The sequence below is a fragment of the Ictidomys tridecemlineatus genome, chromosome 3 (genome assembly GCF_052094955.1).
Source record: "Ictidomys tridecemlineatus isolate mIctTri1 chromosome 3, mIctTri1.hap1, whole genome shotgun sequence".
NCBI classification, from domain to species: Eukaryota; Metazoa; Chordata; class Mammalia; order Rodentia; family Sciuridae; genus Ictidomys; species Ictidomys tridecemlineatus.
Genome location: NC_135479.1, coordinates 121,784,268 through 121,800,048, shown reverse-complemented (window position 1 = coordinate 121,800,048; position 15,781 = coordinate 121,784,268). Strand labels below are relative to the sequence as shown.

General features: G+C 41.1%; 1 long non-coding RNA gene across 1 annotated transcript in view; it reads right to left on the bottom strand.

Moving 5' to 3' along the window:
- Positions 1–15,781, bottom strand: part of LOC144375865 (uncharacterized) — a 131,825-nt gene that overhangs the window by 75,439 nt on the left and 40,605 nt on the right. The window contains exon 2 of the long non-coding RNA XR_013435717.1: positions 11,216–11,348. This is a non-coding gene — a long non-coding RNA (uncharacterized LOC144375865). The remainder of the gene's footprint in view (positions 1–11,215; positions 11,349–15,781) is intronic.

Here is a 15,781-nt window from a genome sequence, read left to right as displayed (position 1 = left end):
TTTTACCTCTGAAATTTCCTATGTTAACACAGGAACTTTGGGTGAACACCTCATCTTCAAACCATGACAGCAGGTCTCTAGAATCATGACCTTAAAAGAATATTAAAAACATGGAGTCAGGTACCATGTGGGAGATCATGAATGATTGTAGGTTGAAAAGGGCTATTATTCTTGTCCCCAAATATTGGAAACCACTAGATTAAGAAGAAGGACTCAGTTTTGTAGGAGACAGCACTGGGCTGAAAGATTGCTCATTTCCCTCTGGAACATTAAGCAGATGATGAGAAAGGAAGGTGGAGGGAACAGCATCCTCTCTTCTTTGCCCATCTTCTGCAAGTCAATGCTATACGTTAGTACATTGTTACATGATTTCTCCAAGCACTTTTCTTCTTCCTGCGATTCTGGCCAAATGGAAAGCCAGACCTGGAATTAGTTTTCCTTCTCAAGTTTGAAAACAAAAACCAGAATCCAAAGTAAATGAAGCAATAAAAATGGCATATTTCTTGGCAGTGTCAGAGACAGGGTAGCAAATGAGTTGACCCATTTCCTGGTTTTATCTTATTATGAATATTTCTTTTTTATTTTGTTAAAGTTTCTTGAAGATATTAATACATTGAAACTCATTAGATAAATGAAAAAGTGCTTTCCGCAAGTATGTTTTGTTGTGCAAGCTACCACACATTCTACAGAAGGACCAAAGACTAAGAGGTACCTGGATGTAGATTTACTATGGAAATGGAGACCGACGCCTGATTATTTGACTTGCTTTTCCTCTGCTTTAGTGGTGTGTTAGTCAGCTTTCTGCTACTGTGACAAAATACCTGAGATAAATTTAAAGGAGGAAAGATTTATTTTGGTTCATGAATTTAGAGGTCCCAGTCCACAATTATGGAGGCCCATTGCTTTGGATTTTTGTGGAGGCAGAACATCATGACAGAGAGCACAAACAAAGCTTCTCCCAATATCCCCTTCAAAGTCCCCAGTGAACTAATTTCTTTCCAATAGGGCCTACCCCCAAAAGATTCCACCACCTTCCAATGGTGCCACAGGCTGGTGACTAAGCCTTAAATGCACAGATTTTAAGGGATACTTGATATGCAAATAATGATAAACCACAATAAAACATAGATATTGTGCATACACATGTGCTACACCCACATATACACATACTTAAGTGTGTGGGGAATTTGTACAATATAAATATTCATGATACTCATATATTTGTAAATGTGAATATGTGTACAGCCAGTGAATACATAAATGTTGTTTAGCTGGCAATAAGTATTAGTCAACAAACAAAAATCATCTAATCCATAACTCCTGTGCTGATACCTTTTTTGCTCCAAACTACTCAGTTTTCCAGGTTTACTACCAAGCAACAAATAAGCTTTTGGGTTTTGTCTCCATTTATTTTTTCATCTTTCTCTCTGAGGAGGTAGAAGTGAGTATAACATAAAGAAAAAAGAGCAGTAAAGATTCTAGCTAATGCACACACTGGATAATCCCTTTCTTGGTAATTGACTTAATATCCAATATTTATGTAGCAATCAATAAACAAGTGCAACCGATTAGTAGTAGATGATCTATTCACTGAGAACTGACCTGGCTCTTCCTCATCTTTGAATGGTGCATGGTCCCTATACCATGTCCCTACACAGTAGACACTTAATACTAGTATTTAATTAAATTCCACAAATGACATGACCAATCTTGTTACTTCTCCAGCAACTTGAGTATCTCAGTTGACACTATAGCTAACAAGGTCTTTCTACCGGCTTCCTGGACTTTCAACAGCCCACTGTCAGCAAGAATTATATCTGAAAAGGTCCTACTCATTTGCAACCCTGAGGCCTAGTGTCTGGATGATTCTTAAAATAGCATGCATAATGGAGCAAGTGTGCCTATGATTGGTCATCGACAGAAATTTTAGCATGCTCAATAAAGCAGCAACTAGAGGTAAGCCCTTGAAATTTACATCCATTGTTATAGTGGCTACATTGTGTTAATCTCCAGCAAAATTGGAGTTAATTTTATTTAGTAAGAATAGTCTTAAAAATAGCCTCCCAAGTTAGCATAGTTCTGCAATTTTACCATCCCATAGTGATAATGAAAAAAATACTGTTCGTGAGTTTTCCTCTTTCATTTGGTTAAAACCCCCTCCTCCATGTAAAATTAGATTCTATACTGATAGTATAATTACTGTATAATAGAGTTTGCTCAACCACTCAACACAAAATGCTCTGCTTTCATAGCATTTTAATATGAGCAGCATAATGGGCACCAGCTTGAGAATCAGCATGCCGAGAAGGAATCTAGGACCCCAAATGAGCTGGAGTTTGTAAAATTTGGTTCAGCTGTTCAGCAAACTAGTTAATTCTAACTGACTTGACATGTGGATATCAAAAAAAATTTCGGTTCCAAATCATGTGTCTTGGTTAAAGAGAAAATAGTGGGCTGGGGTTATTGTTCAGTGGTATAGCACTTGCCTAGCATGTGTGAGGCACTGGGTTTGATTCTCAGCACCACATATAAATAAATAAAATAAAGGTCCATTGGCAACTAAAAAAAATTTAATGGGCTGGGGATGTGGCTCAAGCAGTAGCGTGCTCGCCTGGCATGCGTGTGGCCCGGGTTCGATCCTCAGCACCACATACAAACAAAGATGTTGTGTCCGCCGAAAACTAAATAAATAAATAAATAAATATTTTAAAAAATATTTAAAAAAAATAGGAGAGAGAAAGAGAAAAAAATAGTGTGGCTTCAGACCCACCAAATATCGACATCTGTCTCGTGAGTCTTCCAGGGCAAGAAAGAGTGGGCTTTCCCAGTTCATCGGCAGCAGGAGAATCTTTCGGCAGCAGGAGAATCTTATCAGCTCCACATTCACGTCTCTGAAGTGCTGAGATTGAAAAGTCAGAGCTCTCCACAATGCATCAATTTTAAATTAAATTGGAGTTTTTCTATTTCTTCCACTAAATACTGCTTTATGGACTTAAGGACTCTGTGTTGTACACTAGACACTAAAACCATTTAGTCCTTTGGGGCTAAGAGATTAACACAAGTAATATAGTGAAACCCCCTATTTACATAATTGGAATTTTCCTCCTGCATAATACAGGCTTTTTTTTTTTTTGACCTTTTAAATGTCCACTACTGCCAGAGTTAGCATAGTTCTCTCTGCATGTCTACTTTATTCACTAATTTCTCTGAAATATCTAGCATACCTCCTTACTGATTACTGAGACCTGAGACACTCATCCTAAAAGGTAACTAATTTCTTTTACATACTTCCAGTAAGTACTACAGAAAGCCCCTGTCAGATTAAAACAATCAGTACATGAACTGGGATAAAACAATAGGGAGTGGTGGTATCTGTGCCAAACTGCTTAAATACAGTCCTCTTTCTTGGCTCTTGTTATTTACTACATGCTGATCTGGCCCAAAGAAATACTGCTGGGCTAATACAGCTCCTACTTACTTACACCTCCCCAAAAAAACGATATTCCAAAATATAGGCTGTCACCTTTTAGTATATTTTCTGAACTAAAGTTCGAAGGACACTACAGTGCTAAAAATAGGAAATCTGAGTATCCATCACTTGGGAATTTTGGTGTCTGGGGTAAGGAAATTTCATGTAATTATCTTATTTTAAATATATCTTATCTTTTTTGTGCTGACTTGAGATTACAAAAAAAAATCCCAGGTAATTTAAGAATTCCTCTCGACCTGAATAACATATTTGCAACATTTTGTATCACCATTGTTCCAACAGAAATAGAAGGCATTGGTTGTATACACATATACAGGCATAAATGTGGAGCCCACAAGAATCTCATCAAATATCTTCCTGTACACACTCCCTTCCCAGCCCCCTATGTCGCTAGGTAGGATCATGTAACTGGCTCTGGCCCATCAGCTAGAATAGAAGGTGGCAGGTGCCACTTCTGGGATGAGGCAATGACAAGACTTGGGACAGTTTTCTAGTATCTTGTCCTGCCATGGCAACACAAAGGAGCAGATTGCTCCAGAAGTGCAGGTCTTCAACAGTCAGGTTTTGTGAGCGACTGTGTAAACAGATTTACTTCTTCTTTCCCTGCCTTAGGCCAGTTGTGCTGCCATAACAGAAGACCTGTGACTAAGTAATTTATTTTATTTTTATTTTTATTTTTTTAGAAGACTAATCTAATTTATGTTAAATTTAATTTACTCATTTTAATTGTAACAAAAACAGAAGAAAAACATGTTGTTGTTTTTTTAAGGTTAAGTTATTTCTATTTTTATTTTCAGTTTTGCACACTAAAGTTGGGGTGCCAGAATTAGTTACTGGGAATTAAATCCAGGGCCTTGTGCATGCTAGGCAAGTATTCTGCCATAGAGTTATTTTCACTTTTTTTTTTCCACATCTTCATACATGTATTTTGTATAATGATGAGGGTCTCCTTCCACCACTCATGCTATGAGTAGGTAATTTATAATAAACAGAAATGTATTGGCTCATAGTCTGGAGGCTGGGAAGTCCAATATCAAGGCACCAGCGTCTGGTGAGGACTGACTTCTGCATCAGCCCATGCCATGCCAGAAGACACCACATGATAGGAGGGCAAAGGGGAGGGAGAGAGAGGGAGGGAGGGGGAGAGAGGGAGGGAGGGGGAGAGAGGGAGGGAGGGGGAGAGAGGGAGGGAGGGGGAGAGAGGGAGGGAGGGAGGGAGAGGGAGGGAGGGGGAGAGAAAGAGAGAGAGGGATAGTGACACTAGTTCCTCCCTGAGGGCAGAACCCTCATGGCCTCATATCTGTTAAAGCCCCACCTGTTAATTCTGTTAAAATAACCCTTAAAACTCAAAAATTTTCGGAGGGGACTAACATTCAAACCACTCAAAAAAGGCCAGCAAGAAAGAAACTTCTATTACATGAAGCATTAAAATTTGGGTTTTGGTCTTTGGTTTGTTTTTTACCATTAAAATAGACCTAGCCTAGCTGGATTAAAGCAATAATCACACATCTCAGCAGTACTAGATAGACTCTTTGCCTAAACTTCACTGGGTCCTTTCTACTTGTCCTTGGAGTCTATCTACTGGGTCTGCATCTCCCAGTTTATAGTAGTCCCCTCCCTGATCAGCCTGGCCTGCCTTCAATAAGGATCTTGTTTGGTCTATTTTATCCAAATCCCTCCTGGCCCCTGTTTCCTCTCAGTATGGGGATTTTCCCATTCATTGACTCCCACCCTGCTCGTGGGCCATAAATCCCCTTTTATCCAGGCTGTATTTGGAAGTGAGCCCAGTTCTATAGTGAGATCTCTTTTCCCCTGTTATAGTAGTTCCTGAATAAAATCTGTTTAGGTCGCTTTATTGTCCAGCTCTGTTTCTTTGTGTGTGTGTGTGTGTGTGTGTGTGTGTGTGTGTGTGTGTGTGTGTGTTTTCCTTGAGCAGCAGTGATTCTCTGTACTGTGTCTCTGTTTACGCATTGCACCTAGTTTCACTCAAAACTTCTAAGCTGGATCAATACGTAACCACAATTGCCCCAGCGATTCTGAAAAGGACAATTTTTACGAACCTTCCTGCTCTCCCAAATTTGTTTATCCACATTAAATCAAATACAGAATCCCCAAATGAAGTTTAGAGAAAAAATGTTGCTTGAAACTGACTTATGGGAAAGAAAGGGACTAGTTTTTCTCCTTAATATTCTACATATAGTTCTAAACTGTCAATCTTAATATACAATATTGCACCTGCACAGTAATGATTAATTATTACTTTATTAGGAGCACACATATGTTCATCATTGACACACTAACTACTAAGTGTGGAGGTTTGATTGATTTAAGAGATTAAGGGATAATTTTGTTTTCAAAATGCAATCTTCCATGGAGGCAGTGTCTGTGTGCTCAGGACACTGTATAAGGTGTCTCCTGTCACTGTCTTGTGATGAATGAACACTCTATTCATAACTCAAACTGCCTCCCCATTTGTTCATAAGAGCTGGCGTTACAGACGGTTTTGCTGAAAGAGCCACAGAAAGTGAATTCCAGAGAAATATAGAACAATATGACAGAGAAGCATTTGGGCCCAAAATAAAGAAACCAAATTCAATAAATCTAGAAGAGAATTTGGTTTTTTTTGTTTCTTTTCTTTTCTTTTCTTTTCTTTTTTTGGCCAAATACTACATTCAAATGTAGATTCTAACTGCAAGCTTGCTGGTTCTCTCCTCAGCAAAAAAAAAAAAAAAATGCTAAATAGGGGTTAAGTTGTCTTCCTGGAGGGTGGGGAGAATAGTCAAACTGAAAAGCTGCTTGAAGTTTGAACCAAAAGCCAATTTAGATCAAGCTGAGCAAACAGACGGGTCCACTGGCCAATTCAAAACCAAGTCATTAAAAAAGAAAAAAAAAAAAAGTATAGAAGTACAAAAATACTTTATAAGCCCAGGAAAACCCAGAGAGCAATTTCATAGACTAATAGCATACTTCCCATTCAGATCCAAGGCCTGGTGTGCAGCCTGGGGCAGTTCCCACTGTGTTTCCCAGCCCCCATCTTTGTTCTGTACTAGTAAATTCAGAGCCAAATGAATGTCAAGGGCAGCTGAGGACTCCGTGGGCTAGGGAGGAGGGGCAGTTCCACCCACTTGGCCCAGGTTAAAATGGAGGTTGTTACTTGCTGAGAGCAGATTTTCTCTCTCTCTCTCTCTCTCTCTCTCTCTCTCTCTCTCTCTCTCTCTCTCTCTCTCTCTCTCTTTTTATAACCACCAGCTGAGCTTTCTCTATGACCCTCTGCACTGAGTCGCTAACCAGCCACTGGGAGTGGGATTCTGGCAGAAGTAGCTCTTATCTCTGACATTCTCTACCCCTGCCTCCGCCTGCTCCTTCCTTTCCCTCCAATGGCTGTCTTTGATAATGGAGAAAAAGAACTTTGAAATCCCTTTAGCAGTTCTGCACATTGTTTACAAGGGATTATTTCTGAAGGGGCAAGGAGTGCAAAAGACAGCCATGTGAGATCTAAAGCTTTATTCAATGTATTTACTGCTGTAAAAGATGCATACATATGAGGAACATAATTTTGCAGAACAGGAGAGTGTGTTTTTGTGCTTCCGTCATGAGTTTATTGGAAATGATAAATTGTGCTGCATTCATGGACATGACATTGGTATTTCTTCAAAATTTATCTTCTCTAGATTATTGCTATATGTTAACATTTCTAATTCTAATGTTCCAGTGAAAATACACTATATTGTATAGGGACAAAATAAAGTATTTTCTCTTTTGAAGACATATTTGCTATCAAGTAATTCGGGATTTTACAGCTTCCTTCCTAAGTAACTGTGGCTCATAAGAGGCAGGTAAATTGTTCTTACATTTGGGGGAAGATGTATCTTACACACCTACAAACGCAGTGATTCTCTAGATCTGAATGTCTTTATCTGCAAAAAGAAATTGGAACTCCAAGTACACAGCTCTGAAAGTCTACAGATGGAAAATGCCATACCACAAAGACAGAGCTAGGCAATTCAGTAGTTGACTGAATCACTGGATTTGGATTAATTTGGCAGGCAAAAGCAACCCTTAGATAGATCACCCGAAAGAACCATTCTACAAATATCAACTTCTTATGTGATAAAAACAATTATGGGGTTGGGGTTGGGGTTGGGGTTGGGGTTATGGCTCAGTGGCAGAGCACTCACCTTGCACATGTGAGGCACTGGGTTCCATCCTCAGCACCACATAAAAATAAGTAAACAAAACAAAGATATTGTGAGGGGAAAAAAAAAAAAACCACAATTATGTATGCCTTTTCTCTTTGGATTAGATTGAAAATTCCTTAAGGCTAGAACAGTTTTTATTAATGAGACTGTAATTTCCCAAAAGAAAATCAGAATGCATCTCTCACCCTACTGGATGAAGAACTTACAATACAGATGTTAGATCCATCAAAAAGGACCCAAGCCACAGAGGTGCCTGCCCAGAGCTTGTTTCTTTCCATTAAAATTTTCTGTCATCTAGGGTTCAATAGAAGAGGCTTCTTCAATGTAAGAAGCCCCACAGGACACAATGTAAGAGACAATAATAAATAAAAAGAGATCTGAGAGCATTGTAAGGATCCTAAAACTTTGGCACTAGCTTTTTTTTTTTTTTTTTACCAGTTTTCTGAAAGAAAACACCCTCACTGCTCCCTCCCATAGGCTGCCTCACACTTTAACAGGAGGAGTCCGGCTGGTGGGGCAAGTTCCCTGATAGTTGTGTTGAAACTCTTCCCTGGCAGAGCCTGGTGCCTGGTGGTACCCTGGTGAGCAGGATCTAAGCCGAATGGGGTGGCTCAGTGCAGTAGGGCAACCCCCGCCGGGCATGGCCAGCAGCACTTTGGGGAGGATCTGTGCACCATGTCCATTTGCCATTCTATTTTGTCAGAACCAAAGGGAAACAGCAGGTTCTGTCTTGGCCACTTTTCCAGATGAATTTTGACCAGGCAGGATCCATAAGAATGAAAATCTGCTTGACCAATGCAACAAAGAGGGAGAAACATGTTCTATTTTCCCATTCCTTTTAGCTGGGATGTGGTCTATGAATTATTTTCAGAAAGCTGAGCATAGCTTTTCTGTTTCCCTGTTGTCTGCGAGCAAGCAGCTGCATCTAGCCTGTGAGTCTCAGACTGGCTGGAGAAAACCTTGGGTTTTCATTCCATCACCGCCATCTTGGCTCTGGACTTCCCAGTGCTTCACTGTGTGTCTATCTGTAATGTCATTTTTAATTCTTGTTCTTCCCAACCTCAAACGGATGCTGTGAGGACAAATGAGATGGCTCAGTATTACCTCCTTCCCTATCCATCTGGCTTTCTGATTTGCCACGACCACATTGGGCTCTGGACTAGGAAACAATAGGGCTGTGCCAGAAATGGAAGGAGCCAGAATGGAGCCAGGCGGAAGCCCCACAGGACACAGAGGCAGAGGGCCAGGCCAGAACTGGAACACTGGACTGGCCACAGTTTCACATATGAGGCCCCTAAAATACCCACTCATGTGGTCTTTCAATAATTCAGTCACTGTTCAAATTCCGAAGTGCAAAGACGATAGGGCCTATACAACCTGGATTTCCTTCCTTTTCCAGTGGGTATTCTTAACTTGTGTGGATCAGGCCTTGAGACCCTCCTTTGTTGTTGAAAGTCCCCAAAGTCCATTTGGGTCCAACTAATGCACTTTTTGCAGCACTTCCTGGCTTTGAGACGTCCAACAGATTTAGGTAGCCTGGCACCGGGAATGCTGTCCTCCAAAGGTCTGAACAGTGCTGGACCCTCCTCCCTTTACACCTGCTGCTCTCTCTCTGCTTTCCAGACTAACCCATCCCCCGCTCCCCACAAGTTCCCAGACAACTTCTTCACTCTGGACACCCACAGGGAAACAAATAGAAGGAGCAGGACCTGCAGTGATTCTGGTCTTTGTTAGTGTTAATTGTGAGCCAGTTATCTGATCTGCTCTGACCTGCTCTTTCTGGAAAGGTTTGCATAATTTGGCAATAGAATTCCAAGATTCTCATTTATTGCAAATTGTGCCTTTGCCAATTGCTTTTGTCAGGACTCCCTATTTCACCTCACGTCTCTGTTCTCTACTTTTGCAAATGCACTGATCTGTGAAAATGAATTAAAACAGATTAAAAAGCAGCTTTTCTTATTCATTGGAATAAAAATGGCAAATGCAGACATGGTACATCTTCGTACATAACTCCATGGGGGGAAAAAAATTACTTCAGACAAGAGTATAGCCTGGCTCGAGGGGAAACAAGACCACAAAATGCTCTGAGACTAAGTTAGGCCACTCCTCTAATCCAGAGTGATGTTCTCCTTAATGACAACCCACAATGATAATCCAATTATCAGGCTTTCAACAAACCAATGCCATAACGACATCATACATTCTTATAATTAAAGTTGATCTATCTATAAAACTATTCCCCTTTTTAGAGGGAGAAACATTTATAATGTTAAATAACTCTTGTCTTATAGACATCTCCCAACACATAAATGTTGCTCAAAAGAAGACATCATGAAGATGTGTGTTACCTGTGAAGGGTCTAGGTGCTGATTTCACTCACCTGCCAAAGTAGGGCTAAAGCTAAAAGCAACCTCCATTGCAGGTCTGGACCATGAGTGCCCCAAAGCATCACCAGGATACATCATGGGGTGGTATAAGAGACTATCGGTTTAAGACAGGGGATACAGTTAATTTCTGGTACTCCCACATTACACTACTTTGTTGGGCACCACTCACAAAATAGTCCTCATAATTGGTGACCTCAGGAGATGGAAGGTGCACTGTGTGTGCAAGCAAAATTGGTGGCCCTGAATGCCTTTACTAAAGAGGAGAAACTTTGGTTTTCCTGTTTATTTGATGCTGTTTGTTTTGAGCAGAGGAAGGGCAAGTGGAGCAAAGTAAGGCAGGAAGTACATTCTGTTACCCAAGCAGTAAACCACCCTTGCCCTGCTTGCAGACTTTGACTCTTGATTCAGAATGAAATTAGCAAGGGTTAAGAACCAAGGTTTCCTCTTCTCTGTGTTGGATGATCCCAGTTTGCTCCCAGGTTTTTTGGGAAGAATAAATGAGATGATGCATGAAAAGCCTCTAGGCTCTCTACCTGGATGCTAGAAGGTTCTCAATAAAGAGTAGTTATTAGCATGGTGATTACCAGGATTGTTTTCTTAAATGGGTGTATGAAAATGGACTCATGTGTCTTTTATTTTAGCAAGTAAAATTTTCTCACTTAGGGGTTAGGGCTGTAGCTTGCTGGTAGAGTATTTGCCTAGGGTCCTGAGTTTGATCCCCAGCACTGGGGGGCTTGGTGGGGGGATTCCCTCTTGCAAATGAGTAGGATAACTGAAGCAAGCCTTATAGTAAGGAAATAGCGATAGGGGAAAGGCAGTTACTCAGAAGGGCTTTTTAACTGTACAAGAACCCCAGTGAAAAGTCACTGTCACAGCAAGTTATTACTAGTGATGAAAGTGTGCTATGTTCCTCAGGGTTTGACAAGAAAAAAAAATAAATGATCTAAAGTACTGATAAGGGGCTGGGGTTGTGGCCCAGTGGTATAGTGCTTGCTTAGCACGTGTGAGGTACTGGGTTCAATTCTCAGCACCACAGGGAAAAAGAAAATAAAGAAAACTATCATGTCCATCTACAACTAAAACTTTTTTTAAAAAGTGCTGATAAAAACTCCCTTATAGCTGGGCATGGTGACACATACCTGTAATCCCAGGGACTCAGGAGGCTGAGGCAGGAGGATGGAAGTTCAAGGCCAGCCTCGGTAATTTAGCAAGACCTTTGTCTAAAAATGAAAAGGGCTGGAGATGTGGCTCAATGGTAAAACATCCTTGTACCTAGGAAAAAAAAAAAAACATCCTCAGTAGAAGGAGAAGGAGAAGAAGTACAACAAGAACTCTCTTGCATATTTTCTTTCTGTGTATCTGGCTACCACATTGAGAAGTAAAGGGGAGAGGAAGCTGGCACAGGAAGGAAGCCCCGATTTCAAAGCCTCTGAGTCCAGGGAAGGCCAATCTCTGAAGTGACCCCTTCTAATACCATCCTTGGGGTTTTAATACCTTGCCCTAGTGATGACTTTACAAAATGATTTATATGGATTAGCATCTTAGTTATGGTGCCTATAATTTGTAATTCTTTTAAGGAATACTAACATCCTATTTCTTCTCATTCTATCATGTGATCTGATAGCCATTCGGAGGCTATTTTTTAGTTAGAAGGCATTTTCCACTGTTTATTCAAACCTATGAAAAAGTATACAGTTCTACATCATGAAATTACTATGCAGCCCACATGTGTTCCTAAACATGTGTTTTGAATAGGGAGAGACGTCTGTGTTCAGGTGCATAATTTCAACTTTGCCTGAAGAGGAGTCCTCTGGGGGGTGGGGGGTTGCACGGAGAAGGCAGCCGGTTTGGTCCAGTGTTTTATTTTAAGCCTCTGAATAAATTTTCTAGCTTGAAAGGAAACGGTGGCTTCCGCTGTGCTAGGAGCTCAGACTTTCTTTTGTGTAGGTCTTCAGAGCCAAAGCCAAGATTGACCTAAAGAGCTCAGAGCCTTGACTCTTTCCTGTGTACTTTGGATCCTACATATAAAAGAACACCTGAGTCTTTGCAAAGGGAAATAGAGGCTTCTGAGTCCCTTTGTATGACAGAGAAGGTTCAGGGGTTCAACTTCCATGCAGACGTGTCTAATATTAGGCTAATTTTTCCTCCTCACCTCCTCCCCCCACTACCTATCTTTTTTTTTTGCTGCTTAGGGGAAAAGGATTCAAAAGTATCCCAAATTATAAATGTAATATTTAGACTCATAGAAAACAGAATGATTTTTAGTTAATTTACCACACATACGCAGACCACCGGGGCAGAGGAACAGGGGAAGTTGGTAGCAATGTCTTCATTTAATTCTGAAATTTAAAAATAATGTTCTAAAATCCCATGCCTGATTTTCAAGTCAAGAAATCTTTTTGGAATACCAACCATGGGGGCTGGGGAAGGGAGCTGGAGGGGACAAAAGAGATCAAAGGCAATTAACACCTTTCCTGAAATATGCAAGGCATGGTGTGTCCCTGCTAGGGAATGACCAAGGACACCTCTCCAACTTCCTCTGGCCTCCAGGAACCTGCTGGCTAGCTGGAAGATAAGGAACAGAATTAGAAGCAACTTTGAAAACCAAACAACAAAAAGCACCTCATAGATAACAAGGGGTAACAGGAGGCCAGAGGAAGCTTTCCTAGTAACCATTTAGAACATCTGATGTTCAGCAGCCCTTCAGGAGGCCCTAATATTTAAGAGAAAGGAATTGAATGATTTTTTTTTAGAGTAGAAAAATGTACCACTTTATTATAGGAAATCTTATATTTATTCATTTATCAGTTATGGGGTACCCACCATGCCAGGCACTAGAGATACACTTGTATTGAAACTACTGACTTTATAGATTGTATATCCTTCCCAGGCTTTACTCATCTCTTGGGGGAGGAATACGCATGCACATGCTCCACCATATGACCCAGCAGTAATATGGCCTTAGAGTAAGTGGATTCTGTTTCTTCACATTACTGATGTTGGGTTTGGCCTTATGACTTGCTTAAGCCAATGTTAGTGTATGTAGCGTGAGCAGAGGTTTTGACTGCGTTTGTATAATTTACCTTGCCCTCTCCTGCTTCCCATTTCTATAAGAATAAATTATCCCAGAAAACATGAATGAAGAATGAAGAAGCATATGGAGGAGGCTTGGATCCAATTTTCAAGTTAAGAGTCCAGCTGAGCCTAGCTTTCATCAGCCAAGCCACAACAGAACTGCCGAGCAAAAAAGGAGAAATGTTTGTGGTTGGAAGCCTCTGAGATTTGGGAGTTCATTTTGCACCTTTATGATGACAAAGCTTTGAACACACTGATCAATGGTATTTCTCTCCTTAGCAAACAATGAAGCATGCAAATTTTTTGTTAATGCCCTCTTGGGTGACAATATCTCCAGTTTGCCCCAGACTGTCTGTTTTAAAACTGAAAGTCTTATGTCCCAGGAAATCTGGAATAGGGTCATCCTGGGGTCCTCCCACCTCTGGTTTAGAATCCTTTATCCTGTTAGTGTTAACCATAGCTCTGCTCTGGGTTTCCAAGGCTGCCTGATTCTTCCTGCTGGCCCAGAACCCACCACCATTTCTGAAGGTCCCTACTATGCCTTCTATAGCCAATTTGCCAACTGCCAGACCCATGTATCCTGTCTCCCTTCAAAATCACCTATCTTCAGAGGTTACTAATTGCTGGTAACATTTATTTACCTCATGTAGTATTCCAAAAGATGTTCCTTTTAAATAATAAAGAAAAAAAAAACCCTGGAGTAGTAATTCCTTAACCCAGGGTTCTCAGACATGGGTGCTGTTACTGTCCCCAACCTATATCCATAAAAGACATCAGGAGTCAATTATGACACTCTTTCCCATTTAGCCCAGACCTGGATTCAAAATTCTGCTCAACACAATGCTTTTGGTAAGCACTTCAAACATGTAGGGTTGGATCATAAAATGAACCCCGTATGCCAAGCGTACCTTAGAACAGGAAAAAAAAAAAATGTAATGCTAATGGTGGGAATTTCACCTGCAGGTAGAAGTATAGCAGCAACAGTGAGCTAGCTGAAGACCAGGCAACCACACATCCATTCCTGAGAATCGAATCAAGTTATGGAAATGTTCCTGGCCTCAGCTTCCTCATTTGTATCATAAACACACACACACACATTAATTCCAGACTAAGATGTTTCTCTCTGAAATGTTACAATTTTTTAAGGAAAAAAACCTGATTTCCCTGGCGTCTTCCAGCTCTAGAGGCCTGTGTTTCTATAAACCAGCATCGGAGGGTTTCCTTTAAATATGAAAGATCAAAAATAGCAATGTCAAGAGAATCAAATGAGATCATGATTTTAAAGTATTTTGTTAGTTGTAATGTGTTTTAGAAAAGAGAAGGGAAATGATTTTATGCTGCCATTTGTCATCATTATCAGGTCCTCTTGCCTACCCACTTCCTATGATGGAGAGAGAGCAGTTCACTCTCTGTGGGACAGGGCGAGGGAAAGCTCATGAGGGCGATTTTTCTGTTACCCCATGAAATAAATGGCAAAAAATTTCACAAGTCCAATTGCTACACTACAGTATCAAAAAAACAAATTAGTTAACCTCATACCTTAAGCACTTCGAATTTCTACTTATGAATCCCCCAAATTGCAAAATCACACCTCACTTTCAGTAAGACCTCATGGAAAGGAAAGGATAATTAATTATGCTATCACGGGGCTCACCATAACTTACCCCAACCATTTATACTGTTGCCCGTCACATTATGGGTGGAATAGAGATTACTTTAGCCATTGGTAGTATTAATGCATAATCTCTTCGATTGCCTTATAAACTATCGCAAGACAAAGCCTGGAATAAGGAAGATGACACTCATGGCCTCTAGGAACAGGAGAGCCAAAGAGGGTTGTCTAGTCCTTATGTACAGGAGCTGTGAGCCCTTGTGAGAAGGCATGGCCGCTGCGTTTTCCTCCTGGGTAAGCACCAGCTAATCCACCTCACTCAGCCACCTGGTTGGGGCTGCTTCACTCCCTTCTGCTTGTCTCCACCTGGGAGGGATACTGGGCACAGGGGGAGCCAAGGGGTGGTCCTATGGTGGATTCAGGGGCTACCAGGAGAGTGTCTGTGTTCATCTAGCTCAGCAGGATTATCAACTCAGATGGCACTGGCAGTTCAGAGTTTAGGCCACTTCCATGTGTGTGGCCTTGCACTAGGTGGTCCCTGTACCAGGACGATCCTGCCACTTCCAATGGCAAGCAGGCATCCCTCAAGACAGCCCTGCTCGGTTTCATTCACAAGGCAGTCTGGGAAGCAGAAAATGACCAGTGTGGCCAGAGGCTGGGGACAAGGAGGGGACTGACACTAAGGGGCACAAGGGAACTTCTGGTACTGATGGGAACTGTTATAGGCTCAAGTTTGTGTCCCCACAAGTTCATATGCAAAGCCCTAATCTCTAGTACCTCTAAATATGGTTGTATTTGGAGATAGGGCCTACAAAGAGGCAATCGAGTTAATCTGAGGCGCTTAGCTGGGGCCTAATCTAATATGGCAGATTCCATAGAATCTAAGAAAAATGAAATTTGTTTCCCCAGGAAGATACGAGGTGATGTCCATGCACAGAGGAAAAGTCAGAAGAAACCCAAACCAAACCTGCTGACATGTTGATCCTGGCCCTCTAGCCTCCATAATTATGGTAAAGTA